Below are 12876 nucleotides of genomic sequence, written 5' to 3'. Positions count from 1 at the left end.
GCAACGAAGATCCTACGTGCCACAACTAAGACCCTGCTCAGCCAAAAAAAAAAAAAAATATATATATATATATATTTTAAAGACTGTAAATGAAAGTGAGGGGTAAACGACACCCCTTCCCACCATCCTGGGTCCTGTGCTGCAGGCTCTTATCACATCCTCCAAGAGGTGGTGCCTGTAGGTGTGAGCATTCAGCCCACCTGGCAGCTCCTTACACACTGGAACACATGAACCAGGACAGGAGCTCATCACACCTGAGTTCTGACTTCAGCCTCACCACTTGTTAGCCCCAGGACATGGACAAATGAGAAGACTTCCTAGATCTCTGTTCCTTATTGTGGAAGCACCTTCATAGTGAAGGATTAAAGTACCCAACACACCACTCACATAGTGAACTCTCAGGGGACGTCCACTCTTCCACAGGTGGCCAACAGGTAGGCAGATGGGACAGTCAGGGACCTAGAGGAGACAGAGTGGAGAAGAGGCCTGGACCCAGCTCCTCCCTCAGGATAGTGCCCTCTCTGCCTTGTATGTACCTAGATACCAACTTGATTTTAATCATTTTTATTATTATATAGATTCAAAACTGTAGTTATAAAAGAAGTAGAATTAAAAGAAATATGATGTCGGGCTTCCCTGGTGGCACAGTAGTTGAGAATCTGCCTGCTAATGCAGGGGACACGGGTTCGAGCCCTGGTCTGAGAGGATCCCACATGCCGCAGAGCAACTAGGCCCGTGAGCCACAACTACTGAGCCTGCACGTCTGGAGCCTGTGCTCTGCAACAAGAGAGACCGCGATAGTGAGAGGCCCGCGCACCGCGATGAAGTGTGGCCCCCGCTTGCCACAATTAGAGAAAGCCCTCGCACAGAAACGAAGACCCAACACAGCGAAAATAAATTAATTAATTAATAAACTCCTATTCCCAACATCTTCTTAAAAAAAAAAAAAGAAATATGATGTCATGAACCACCAGCCGTCTCAGTAGTGGACAAGGGCTCAAACCCGTGTCCCCTGCGTTGGCAGGCAGATTCCTAATCACTGCACTACCAGGGAAGCCCCCGTAAACTATTTTAATGAGTATAGGTTTTCAATGATTCTTGACATTTGGGAAGGCAAGTTTCCCTCCTTTGTTCTTTTTGGTCCTTTGATCTTCCATGAAAATATTAAATCAACTTGCCAATCAGTGGATTAATGGGGGGAGACTCAACATCTTTATATTGTTGAGTTTCCAAACTATGCTCTTTTAAGCGTTTATCAGTAGTATTTTATAATTTCATAAAGGTTTATATATATATTTTTGTGGGGGGCTGTGTTGGGTCTTCGTTGCCGTGCGCAGGCTTTCTCTAGTTGCGGCAAGCGGGGGCTACTCTTCATTGCAGTGCGCAGGCTTCTCACTGCGGTGGCTTCTCTTGTTGCGGAGCACAGGTTCTAGGCTTGCGGGCTTCAGTAGTTGTGGCACGTGGGCTCTAGAGCGCAGGCTCAGTAGTTGTGGCCCACGGGCTTAGTTGCTCCACGGCATGTGGGATCTTCCCAGACCAGGGCTCGAACCCGTGTCCCCTGCATTGGCAGGCAGATTCTTAACCACTGCACCAACAGGGAAGCCCGATACTTTATATTTTTTGATGTTGTTAAAAACGTTTGCTATAAAAAATATATTTTGCAAGTTTTTATCAGGGTATATGGCAAGGCAGTTGATTCTTGTACATTTATTTTATGTCTACTAATTTTGCTATTCTCTCATTGATTCTAATGATTTGTACGTATTTTAAAACTTTCTTAACAGACTACCACGTGGTGTGCAAATCGTGGCAGTTTTATTTCTTTCCTTCCCGTCTTGTGTTTACTGTTCATATCTTACTGTGCCTCCAACGCCTCACAGAGCGTGGAGTGGTGACTGCATGTCCTTATCTCACCCCTCATTTCGAAGGGGGGTGCCTCCTGTGCGTCAGTGTATGATGTTTGCTATAGATATTTGTAAAAAGAATAAAAAATAAGAAAACCCCTTATCGGATTAAAAAAGTGCCCTTCTATTCCTAGTTTATTTTTTCAAATCATGAATAGATGTTGCTTTTCCCCAAGCCATTATGTGTGTGTGTGTTAGATGACGGTATGATTTTTCTTCTTTAAACTGGAAATGCATTGAAAGGTATATGATTTTCTAATATTAAATATACCTTTCCTTTGTGGGATAACCTAGTGTGCCTTTATCAATTATGTGTTTCATACAGGGGTTAATTCTGTTGTTGGTATTGTGTTTAGTATTTTTACATCGGTGTTCATGAGTGAGACTGGCTTGGAATATTTCTTTCTCTTGTTGTCTTTGGATAATCAGTGTAACTGTGGCCTCAGAAAATAAGTTGAGGGAGTGCTCCACTTAGATACACAGGGATTGTTTTTGTGAGATTTGAAGTACATGTTGTCTGAATATTGGGTGAAGCTTACAAATCAAGCTGTCGGGCTGGTATTTTGTATGTGGAGAGATCTTTGACTACCTATTTAGTTTCCTTCATTGCTAAAGGGCTATCCAGATGTTCTGTTTCTTCTTGAGACAGCTTTGCTAACTTACTTTTGTAGGAATTTGTCCATTTCAGCTAAATTTTCAAATTTGTTGACAAAACGTGACTCATATTTCCTTATTAATTTATCAGAGTCTGGGTTAGTGATGTTTCTTCATTCATTTTTGATATTGATACTGGATACCTTCTTTCTCTTTTCTTGTTGATCACTCTTACCAGAGGTTTCTGTATATTTCATTAGTCTTTTCAAAGAATCAGCATTTAACTTTCCCTCCTCCAGAAGGATTGAAAGAACAATCGAATGAATACTTTTATACTTTTCATCTATATTCATCAGTTAACACTTTGCCACATTTGCTTTATACCTCTGTATAGATAAATATTTTTTACCTTAGCCATTTGAAAGTTACAGATATCATGACACTAAAAACAAGGACACTTTAGTACATAACTATAATACCCTTAAATTGCTCAAGAAATTTAACATCAACTCTATAATATTGTTTAATACGAAGTCCATAATCAAAATTTCCCACTGCCTCAAAAATGTGTGTTAGTAAGCATTTTATGTTTGTTGATTTGGTTTTGCATTCAGGATCCAGCCCAGGTTCGTGCATTGCATTGAACTGTTAGTCATCTTTCTCAGTCTCCTCGGATATATAGAAAAAGAGATTGCTCTTTGCCTATTTTTCTTTATTGACATTTTTTTTAGTGAGGTTATTTTATTGTCTTCTTGTAGTAAGTTATCATAGTTACATGTCAGTCTTTTTTAAAAAAAATAGGCATTATTTTTTTTACAGCAGTTTTAGTTTTTAGGAAAATTAAAAAGTACAGAATTTCCACATAACAGTCGTCCCTTGGTCTCCACAAGGGAATGGTTCCGGGACCCACTGCAGTTACCAAAATCTGTGGATGCTCAAGTCACTTAGTTGGCCCATCTTATTCACAGTTCCAAATCCCCAGATCAAACCCACTGAGGATCATGTAGTCCTGTATGTATTTAGTGGGAAAAAAATCTGCTTATAAGTAGAGCTGTGTAGTTCAAACGCGTGTTGTTCAAGGGTCAGTTGTATTCTCACTCCCTACCTGGCCTACATCTTGCCTCGGTGTGGTATATTTGTTACAATTGATGATCCAGTATTGATACATTATTACTAACTAGAGTCCATAGTTTATACTAGGGTTTATTCTTCATTTTGTACAGTTCTGTGGGTTTTGCCAAATACATAATGTCATGTATACACCATTATAGTATACTGGATAGTTTCACTACCCTAAAAATCCTGTGTTCCACCTATATCTCCCTCTCTGCCTGTCCTCCCCAACCCTTGGCAACCACTGGTATTTTCACTGTCTGTATAGTTTTACCTTTCCCATAGTGTCAGATAGTTAGAATCATATAGTATATAGTGTTTTAAAACTGGCTTTTTTTCAATTAGGCTTATGCATTCAAGGTTTCTTCATGTCTAGATAGCTCATTTTCTTTTTACCGCTGAAAAACATTCCACTAGTGAAGGACATCTTGGTTGCTTCCAGTTTTTGGCAATTGTGAATAATGCTGTTCTAAACTTTTGTGCAGATTTTTGTATAGACATGATTTCTTCTCATTTGGGTAAGTACCTAAGAGAGCCATTGCTAGACCAGCTGGTATGTTTAGCTTTCTAAGAAATTGCCAAACTCTGTTCCAAAGTGGCTCTGTCGGTTGCATTCCCACCAGCAACGAATGGGAGTTCTTGTTGCTCCACATCTTCCTCAGCATTTGTTGTTGGTGGTGTTTTGGATTTTAGCCATTCTAATTAGGTGCATAGTGGTATCGCATTTTAATTTGCAATTCCTTAATGACATACGATGTTGAGCATCTTTTCATATGCTTATTTGCCATCTATATATTTTCTTTGGTGGGGTTTCCATATCTTTTGCCCACTTTTAAATAGGGTTATTTGTTTTCTTACTCAGTTTTAAGAGTTCTTTTAATATTCGGGTACAAGTCCTTTATCAGAAATTCGTTTTTAAAATATTTCCTCCCATTCTGTTACTTGTGTTTCCATTCTCTGAAGAGTGGGCACTGACTTTTTGGAGAGTCCAGACCAGTTATCCTCTAAAATGTCCCCCATTCTTTGTTTTTTTTCATGAGTTTGTATCAGACTGGATAAAAAGCAAAATCAAACTTTGTGCTGTCAGCAAGAGATGCACTTTAAATACAAAGACACATAAAAGTTAAATGTAAAAAGGTATATCATGAAATACTAGTTGAAAGAGAGCTGGAGTGGACATATTACTAATTAGAAAATAGACTTCAAGACAAGGAGTTTTGTCACAGATGAAGAGAGACATTTCACAATGACAGACAAGTCAGGTCATCAGGAAGACATAACTACCCTGAATATGTAGACGGCTAATAGGAGAGTTAAAGATACATAAAGCAAGATTACGAGGGCCAATGAGAGAAAGAAACACATCCATAATCCTAGTTGGATATTTGAGTAACCATCTGGCAGTTACTGATAGGTTAAAACTGGTGTTAAAATTGAAGATAAAATTGATAATTAAAAACTTTCTCACAAGGAAAACTCCAGTCATGGTATATTATATTTTTGTAATTAAAAAAAAAATCAGTTACTATTATAAAAGACTATCAGGGCTTCCCTGGTGGCGCAGTGGTTGAGAGTCCACCTGCCGATGCAGAGGACACGGGTTCGTGTCCTGGTCGGGGAAGATCCCACATGCCACGGAGCGGCTGGGCCCGTGGGCCATGGCCGCTGAGCCTGCGCGTCTGGAGCCAGTGCTCCGCAGTGGGAGAGGCCACAGCAGTGAGAGGCCCACATACCGCAAAAAAAAAAAAGACTATCAATCACTCCGATTCAGTTAACAGAACACTGCACCCAATGCCCACAGAACACACATGGTCCCGGGCAGGTGGACCACTCACCAAGAAAGGCCTGTGCTGGGTCACAGAAATGTCATAATAAAGTTTGAAGGATTGAAATCATTCAGAGTCTATTCTCTGGCCACAGAATCTGAAATTGTAGGCTAGCTGGAAAATCCTCAAATATTTGGAAATTAAATGACACATGTATGAAAAAAGGTATCACAAGGGATAATAAAAATAATTCAAACTAAACAATAATGAAAAGACGACTTGTTAAAATTTGTAGGATACAGCTAAAGCAGTGCTTGTATAAAAATGTATAGCTTTATTAAATCCTTATACAGAAGGGAAGAAAAGCTTAAAATAAAAATCTAAATATCTACCTTAAGAAACTAGGAAATGTTGAGCAACGTAAACTCAAGGGAAGTAGAAGGAAGAAGTAATAAAGAGCACAAATCAGTAAAATAGAGAACAGGTGGTAGAGAAAGTTAGAGCTAAAATTTGGTTTTTGGAAAACATCTGTAAAATTAACAAGTCTTTGGCTAGGTAGCAAGAAAAAAGAAGATACAATCAACATTTAGGAATGAAAGGGGATATCGCCACATATCCTGTAGACATTGAAAAGATAGGGAATGTTAATAATGTTATACCAATACATTTAATAACTTAAATTAGATGGAAAATGCCTTTTAAAATACAGCTTTCTGAAAGCGACCCAAAATGAAATAGAAAATCTGAATAGCCCTAGATCAATCAAAGAAATTGAATTCACAGTTAAAAACCTTCTTACATGTTGACTCATGGATAAATGGATATTTTTATGTAAGTATCATCTTATCATCAAAGTGTTTCCTGATCACTATATGTAAAGTGTTAAATCATAGATGGAAAAAGGGAAGTGTTCTTCATGATGCATGGGAAGTACAGTTTACACCAAAACTGGAAAGTGAATGTTTTCTGTTTCCATCAACATTTGTACTGTCTGCACCAGGGGTTCTCAAAGTACAGGTCCCAGACCAGTAGCAGCAGTATTCTTGGAATTTATAATACATGCAGATTATCAGACCCCACCCAAGACTTATGGAAGCCTATTCTGGGGAGGGGCCCAGGTATCTGCATTTTAACGAGCCCTCTAGGCCATTCTGATGCACTCTCATTTGAGAATCCTTCCTCCATAAATCTGGTTTTCAAATATAGGACATCTGAGAAGTCAGTTAAGGTATGGTCTAAGGTTTTATGTCTCAGCATCAAGAAAACAATATTTTTTAAAAACTTTAAAGCTCTTATAAAGAGATAGCCCAAAGTTTTCTATCACTTCTCCTGAAGAAAGAGAATTTTTACTGATGGTCTTCAGCTATTGCAAGCAAACACAAAAATGCTAGAAAGGTCAAGTTTACAATAAAATTAACAGCTTTTCTTGGAGAGGGGGACAACTGCTGTATTCTCAATATGGATAAAGTAACAATTACAACAAATGTTAAATGTGGTCTGGCACAAATATTGCTTTTAAAAAATCACAAATACATCTTTTTGATAATAGCACATTTAAAAACCTTTATGATCCATCTTTCAACAGACTCAGTAATGAACTATATACTAAATCAGAATAAGAGGCATCTATTTGATAGTGATGCACAGTTTTTCCAAACCAATAAATTCTATTATTTAAATAACATTTATTTAGCATTACTCATAAGGTAAACAATTATTGAACTGTAGTAAAGGAAAGGCAGAGAAAGTATCAGCAAAGCCAATAAACCTTCAGCCTTAAGGATTTTAAGGGACTAGGAGTTTGCTTGTGACTTAAACCCTGCAGTGTTTGGTTCACAAGTACCATTGCCCCATACCTAACATCTCTGGGCCATCACCTCCCAATACCGGTTCCTTCAGAAGGAAGATGAATCTTCTGCTTACCCATGCTCCTCTGCTCTCCTCGGAGGACAGCTGTATGCAGACGCCCTTACTGTCCAGGGAAAGCCAGGATGACACATCCAGATATGCCTGTGGTTCCTGTCTGTGAGGTCAGAGGAAGCATGCATCCTTGGGGGCTTTACCGGAAAGCCCTTAGGAGGATGCCATTTTACTATGGCTAAGACTTCTGACTCACATTCTGAGCTCTTTGGCAGAAGATGTACAGACCTTCCTAAACTTACAGTGGGGTTATGCCCCATAAACCCATCATGGTTGAAAATACCAAAAGCTGAAAACACCTGTGCTACACCTAACCTACCAAACATCATAGCTGAGCCTCGCCTACCTCAGACATGCTCAGAACACTTACGTTAGCCTGCAGTTGGGTGGAATCATCTAACACAGAGACTATTTTATAATAAAGTGTTGACTGTCTCATGTAATTTTTATTGAATACTATACTGACAGTGAAAAACAGAACAGTTGTCTGCGTACAGGATGGTTGTAAGTGTATCAATTGTTCACCCTCGTGATTTCGGGCTGACTGGGGGCTGTGCTCGCTGCCACTGCCCAGCATCATGAGAGAGGATCAGACCGCATATCGCTAGCCTGGGAAAGAACAACATTCAAAGTATGGTTTCTACTGAATGTGTGTTGCTTTGCACCATGTAAAATCAAAGACTGTAAGTTGAACCATCGGGAGTCAGGGACTGTCTGAACTTAGAATCTGCTCGGAGATGGAGAGTTGCTTCCTAGGAGGTCGCCGGCTTTACCTGGAGAACAAAGTGCCCTTCCTCCGAGCTCCTGTCCCAGGGCTCAGTGCTTGGCTGCCTCTGTGGTTGACTCAGCTGTGATGACAGTCTGATGAAGCATGTGGCTTTTTTTTTTTTGATGTTTAATATAACCTGACAGATAAAGTAGAGTGTAATGAATAAATTATTTAAAACCTATTTCTATGTTGGAAATGAAAACATGGCCTTGAGTATGTTTTTTCAAGAGAAAGGAAAGACGCTTTGATTAGGAATTCTCTGTGCTCATAGTTTTTGGTGGGGGGAGAAACCAAACCATTGCCTGAAAGGCTGTGGAGTGTTTCTGGGAGCCTTCAGTGCGTGGGGGACTTCGACTTCTCCAGCTTGCGTAGGTTGGTTCAGCCTAGAAGACACAGGGATAATTGCACGGGGTGGAAACAGTTGCACTTCAGGTGTTGTTTCTGTTCTGTTCACTCGCTGCAGCACCAGGGCTGTCATCCTGCAGGCCTCCCTTTGCAGGTTTGCAGGACCGTGATTCTGGCCCGAAGCTTGACAAACTCCCCAGGATCCTTCTGAGATGGGAAATGAGATCCACCTGCTCGTGTTCCAATAAGGATTCGTTCTCAAAGGCCATTTTCCTCCATATGGTTTAATAGAGTTGATTTTGTATCCCTAAGGAAAACAGACTTCCAAGTTTCACGGGCTTACTAAACTACAGATATACAGCTACTGCTTTAAATGAAATCATCTCTCCTCAAAGGCTTTGGTTCTCACCAGGGGAGGTTCCCCCTCAGGGTGCGTTTGGCAGTGTCCAGAGACCTTTTTGGTTGTCACAACTGGGCAGAGAGGGGGAAGTGCTGTTGGCAGGGCTGCTGCCAAGCCTGATGCAGTGCCCAGGATGAGCCCCACACTGACTGACCAGCCTCAAACGTCCACAGTGCTGGGGGTGTCTGCACTTCAGCCACAGAGGCCCTTGCTGCTCAGAGGCTGCCACCCACCATGCAGCCCATCTGTGTGGAGGTGTGGGTCCAAGCCATTTTCTGTGGCTGAGCATCCCTGTGGACGGTATTAGGTGCCAGACCCTCTCACAACTAAAAATCATGAGGCTAAAGACCAATTCCGAAAGCTCCTTGTATGCTGCCCCTTGGACAAGCATTAGAAAATGCTTGTAAGTGCATTGGTGTAAGGGTGTCCCTGCCCAATTAAAGGGTTCCTTTTGGCCCTTTTCTCCCCCATAGCAGTGGGGGCTGCAGGTGAACAAGGGGAGGGATGCTGCTGGGCAGAGGGCCGGAGAGGAGCGCTCTTCCCTGCTGGGCCCAGGGAGGCGCTGACTTGTGTCCTGCTCTGTCCAATGCAGCATGTGCTGAAGCCTTTTTACTTGTGCAGATAACATGTAATGCCTGCTCATTATGAAACACTGACTGAACGTAAAGTATGTTATAGTGAACCCTGGAGCTTACCCTTTTCCTTCCTCCTTTTAATAGTTGTGTGCATTTTGTCTTTTAAAAAAATACAAGTAATTTCTATTCTAAAAGGTTCCAAGAGAACAGAAGTTTTAAAAGGAATAGATATGACACTTTCTTACTACCAGACACCCCTGTCACCTCCCCAGTCAGAGAATGCAGTCCTTAGCAGTCCTGTGTTCTTCTTTCAGCACCATTTATAGGACCTTTCACTCAGCACGTTTCTGCTGAGTCCTCATTTCATTCAGCTTAAGTGCTGGGCATGTGGTGCTTTACACACAAAACAGGATATTATATGTGAGATTCTAAGACTTGCATTTTTAAAATCATGACAAGCCTCTGACATCTCTCCATGTCAGTGCATATAAATAACCTTGCATGGTGTTCCATAACGTGGGTGTATGGGCCCCCTTTGCTTAATGATCCCTTCATATTGGATATATTAGGATCCAAGATTGGTTGTGATAGTCCCTGTGGGCCGTCTGGGACTGCTGTGGCATCGTCATGACATGGGGCCCAGGCCCCTTCCATCACACAGCTCTGTTGTCCCCCTGCTTATGTCTTCTGCCATGTTCACTCCTCCCGGGAAGGGAAAGAGGGCGGCACTTATAATTTAGACACATTTCTGATCATGTCCCATTGGCAAGAATTGGGCTGCAAGATCAGACTTAGCTGCAAAGGAAACTGGGAACTGTGCTCAGCTAAACTTGCATTGAGGATGAAGAGGGGAAAAATAGATGTTAGACTGGCAGTCTTTTCCACAGTAGCATGTAGACAGCTTACAGGTTTTTACCAGTGAAAGTATTATACATCCTTGTATGTACATTTCTGTACAAATGCAAGTATTTCTATAGGATGGACGCCTAGAAGTCAAAGGTATGTACAGTAAAAATTTTAAGAACCACCCAAATTGCCTTCCAAAAATAGCTTCCTCAATTTATACTCGCACCAACGATAAGCCAGCACCCTGTTGAACATTGTGGTCAGCATGGGGTATTATTCATACTTAAAACTTCTTTCCAGTTTGCTGGATGAAGATAGGTAGATGGATGATTCTCATTGTAATTTGCATTTCCATGATTAATCGAGAGCGTGAAACTTTCATAGTTGTTGATCATTCATGTTTCTTCCGTGAATTGCCTGTGTGAAGCTCTTGCCTATTGTATATTGTTTTTGTTGTTTTGTCTTTGTTGATCTGCAGCAGAAGCTTATATACACACACACATTCTAAATATAAAGCCTATGTCACATATGTTGTACCTACTTTATTCTTAAATTGCTTGTCACAGGTATGTGTTTTTATCAGAATTATATAATTTTTACATTGCTCTATTTTTCTTTAACGTTTCTAGGTTCTATATGTTTAAGAAGGTCTTTCTTACACCAAAATAAATTTTTAAATCTTTTATTCTGCTTTTGTATTTATTTTTAAAATCTGTCCTGATTGTGTGTGGAATCTCAGATGGCAATATTGAATGGTTAGTTGGATTTTACAAGTATCACTTGTTGAATTGTTCATTCTTTCTTCGCTGAGTTAAAATGCCACCTTCATTACAGTTATATATGTGGCTCTGTTCCTGGGCTTTCCCTCCTGTTGATTTGTTTGTCTCGCCTTCCCCAGTACCATCCTGTAATTACCATAGATTTATAGTGTATTTAATATCTGCTAGCGTGAGTCCTCACTCATTATTCCTTCTTTATAATTTTTTTTGTGTTGTGCTATTCTTATACCTTTCTCTTCAGCATTAACTTTAGAATCAGCTTGTCAGATTCCATTAAGGAAACCCCTGATGGTATTTTGATTGGGCACTGCCTTTATAGGTTCATTAGGGAAGAACTGCCGTCTTTAAGAATCCTTCTGTGAGAGTTTACTTAGAGCATATCCAAGTGTTCTCTTACTCGTGCAGTGACGAAGAACAAGACACCAGGTGATGGCAGTTTAGCAAGGTGAAATGGCACAGCATAAGCAGAGGGTGGTCCCCTCGTGGTAGAGATGTCTGCAGCCCCACCACACCTGTGCTGTCGGCACATCCTCCCCGTCTGGGATGGGACTTGCATCTGGTGACGTGTGTGCATATCAAGAAGGCCTCTGCCGCCACCACCTTGATGACAGTCTTCTCCAGGCCTGGTTTGGTCTTTCTGTCTTCTGTTCCTTTTCCCCTTTGCATTAGAAACAATCCTCTTGGCAATACCAGAGGCAATGTTTGTGGCTTAGCTTTGAGGAAACACAGTCACCTTTACTGTAAGTGCACAGAATTGATTTCTGCTAGAGTGTCACTACTTAAACTATTGGTGCCTGAGGAAGGATAAATAAGTGATGGCGTTCTATGCAGAAGAATTGCTTAAAAATGTTACCTTTGGGGCTTCCCTGGTGGTGCAGTGGTTGAGAGTCCGCCTGCTGTTGCAGGGGACACGGGTTCGTGCCCCGGTCTGCGAAGATCCCACATGCCGCGGAGCGGCTGGGCCCGTGAGCCATGGCTGCTGAGCCTGAGCGTCCGGAGCCTGTGCTCCGCAATGGGAGAGGCCACAGCAGTGAGAGGCCCGCGTACCGCAAAAAAAAAAAAAAAGAAAAATGTTACCTTTGAGTGAGAATTTTAGTCATTTCTCTGGTGAGATGAGGACCATTCCTCTCTATGTTTACCAGTAATAGCTGGAGTGTTTTCAAGTACTGAAGAGTACAGTGTGTCCAGAAAAATATTTCACTTAGCAGATTCATGCTAATATGTTATTGTTCTGTGATTTGAAAAAAAAAATTATGGAGCCAAATCTATTTGTACTCCTTCAATGTGATCTAAATCATCTAGAGGATAAAGTGCTTATGGGTAGCTCTGAAATTAAAGGGGCAAGAGGGAAAAACATGCACATTTGAGGACCCGATCAACTTTTCTGAGCTCATCTTCTTTATAATCGAGGAGCGTGTTCTGCTGTATAAGCCCAGAGAAGTTACGGAGTAAAGGGTGAGCAGGAATGGTGTGAAGTAGCATGCGTAGCCTTGGGATTTATAAGAGAAAGCTGTGGTTTGGCTGCAAGAGGGTGGGAGAGGAAGGGTGGGTGTGAAGGCCTCGTTGTGGGACACGTGGAGGGAAATCCCTCAGTGGAGTGAGTGCGCTCCCAGGGGGCAGCGAGAACTGAACAGGGGAGGAGAGGAGCTCGGGATTGAACTGTGCCACCGCCCGGTTCTACCTGATGAAACAGCGTGTGGGCAGATGGTGGGGAGGTTAGTTTGCTGCTGTTCACAGTGGGTAGAGATGGCAGCTCAGGAACGCTCTGTGCAGCGGGCCCCATGCATGGGACCCTCTTGGAGGTGCAGGTGCTGGTGAGCAGGCAGAGTTCGCCATGTGTGAGTCACAAACATGCACTGTTTTCT

The 12876-nt window shown here is 41.6% G+C and overlaps 1 protein-coding gene across 6 annotated transcripts in view; it reads left to right on the top strand.

Moving 5' to 3' along the window:
• RPTOR (regulatory associated protein of MTOR complex 1) overlaps positions 1–12876 on the top strand; it is a 342781-nt gene that overhangs the window by 157679 nt on the left and 172226 nt on the right. The window lies entirely within an intron of this gene.

The sequence above is a fragment of the Pseudorca crassidens genome, chromosome 19 (assembly GCF_039906515.1).
Source record: "Pseudorca crassidens isolate mPseCra1 chromosome 19, mPseCra1.hap1, whole genome shotgun sequence".
Lineage (NCBI taxonomy): Eukaryota > Metazoa > Chordata > Mammalia > Artiodactyla > Delphinidae > Pseudorca > Pseudorca crassidens.
Note: the sequence above shows the minus strand (reverse complement) of the source record. Positions and strands in the feature narration are given on the sequence as shown.